The sequence below is a fragment of the Arachis hypogaea genome, chromosome 5, assembly GCF_003086295.3.
Source record: "Arachis hypogaea cultivar Tifrunner chromosome 5, arahy.Tifrunner.gnm2.J5K5, whole genome shotgun sequence".
NCBI classification, from domain to species: domain Eukaryota; kingdom Viridiplantae; phylum Streptophyta; class Magnoliopsida; order Fabales; family Fabaceae; genus Arachis; species Arachis hypogaea.
The window spans coordinates 110,218,740-110,220,812 of NC_092040.1; the positions used below are offsets into that span (position 1 = coordinate 110,218,740).

The window sequence follows — 2,073 nt, forward strand, 5'->3', positions numbered from 1 at the left end:
AAAATCAAATCTTTTTCAAATCATATCTTTTCAATCAAATGTTTTCAAAATCAATTTCTTTCCTTTTTCAAAGATACCTACTAACAATTAATGATTTGATTGAACATTTTTTGCCTTTTCTGTTGAGGAAGGTTTTATGTTTGAATCATATCTTTTCTTGTTAGGCAAGTCATTAATTTTTAAAATCATATCTTTTCAAATTGTTTTCAAATCATATCTTTTAAAATTGTTTTCAAATCATATCTTCTCAATCACATCTTTTTAAAACCATAACTTTTCAATCATATCTTTTTAATCACATCTTTTTCAAAATAAGTTTTCAATCAAATCTTTTTAACTTCTAATTTCAAATCTTTTTCAAAAATCACTTGATTTCTTTTCCACTCTTATTTTCGAAAATCAATTAAGTGTTTTTCAAAATGTTTTCAAAATCTTTTACTTAAATTTTCGAAAATTACTTCCCTTCTTCTCACATCCTTCTATTTATGGACTAACACTATTCCTTAATGCAAAATTCGAACTCCATCTTCTTTGATAAGTTCGAATTTTCTACCTCTGTCTTCCATTTTTCTTCCTCTGACACCTCAAGGAATCTCTATACTGTGACATAGAGGATTCCATATTTTCTTGTTCTCTTCTCTTTCATATGAGCAGGAACAAAGACAAAGGCATTCTTGTTGAAGCTGACCCTGAACCTGAAAGGACCTTGAAGCGGAAGCTAAGAGAAGCTAAGGCACAACTCTCTGTTGAGGACCTGACTGAATTCTTCAAAGAAGAAGACATGGCAGCCGAAAACAACAACAATGCCAACAATGCAAGGAAGGTGCTGGGTGACTTTACTGCACCTACTCCCAACTTCTATGGGAGAAGCATCTCTATCCCTGCCATTGGAGCAAACAACTTTGAGCTTAAGCCTCAATTAGTTTCTCTAATGCAACAGAATTGCAATTTCCATGGACTTCCATTGGAAGATCCTCATCAGTTTTTAGCTGAGTTCTTGCAAATCTGTGACACAATCAAGACTAATGGGGTTGACCCTGAGGTCTACAGACTGATGCTATTCCCTTTTGTTGTAAAAGACAGAGCTAGGACATGGTTGGACTCACAACCTAAAGAAAGCCTAGACTCTTGGGAAAAGCTAGTCAATGCCTTCTTGGCAAAGTTCTTTCCACCTCAAAAATTGAGTAAGCTTAGAGTGGAAGTCCAAACCTTCAGACAGAAGGATGGAGAATCCCTCTATGAAGCTTGGGAAAGATACAAACAATTAATCAGAAAATGTCCTTCAGACATGCTTTCTGAATGGAGCATCATAGGTATTTTCTATGATGGTCTCTCTGAACTATCCAAGATGTCTTTGGATAGCTCTGCTGGAGGATCTCTTCATTTGAAGAAGACGCCTACAGAAGCTCAAGAGCTGATTGAAGTGGTTGCAAATAACCAATTCATGTACACTTCTGAAAGGAATCCTGTGAACAATGGGGTAAATCAGAAGAAAGGAGTTCTTGAGATTGACACTCTGAACGCCATTTTGGCTCAGAACAAGATATTGACTCAACAAGTCAATATGATTTCTCAAAGTCTGTCTGGAATGCAAAATGCACCAAGCAGTACTAAGGATGCTTCATCTGAGGAAGAAGCTTATGATCCTGAGAACCCTTCAATGGAAGAGGTGAATTACCTAGGAGAACCCTATGGAAACACCTATAATTCTTCATGGAGAAATCACCCAAATTTCTCATGGAAGAATCAAGAGAGACCTCAACAAGGTTTCAACAACAATAATGGTGGAAGAAACAGGTTTAGCAATGGCAAGCCTTTTCCATCATCTTCTCAGCAACAGACAGAGAATTCTAAGCAGAACCCCTCTGACTTAGCAACCATGGTCTCTGATCTAATCAAAACCACTCAAAGTTTCATGACTGAAACAAGGACCTCCATTAGAAACTTGGAGGCACAAGTGGGACAGTTGAGCAAGAAAGTTACTGAACTCCCTCCAAGTACTCTTCCAAGCAATACAGAAGAAAATCCAAAAGGAGAGTGCAAGGCCATCAACATGGCCGAATTTGGAGAGGA

At 37.0% G+C, this 2,073-nt stretch overlaps 1 non-coding gene across 1 annotated transcript; it reads right to left on the minus strand.

Moving 5' to 3' along the window:
- Nucleotides 1–1,186: 1,186 nt before the first annotated feature.
- Nucleotides 1,187–1,294, minus strand: LOC112804975 (small nucleolar RNA R71). Its single transcript, XR_003203591.1, has one exon. It is a non-coding gene; the product is annotated as a small nucleolar RNA R71 (small nucleolar RNA).
- Between the last annotated feature and the right edge of the window lie 779 nt (nt 1,295–2,073).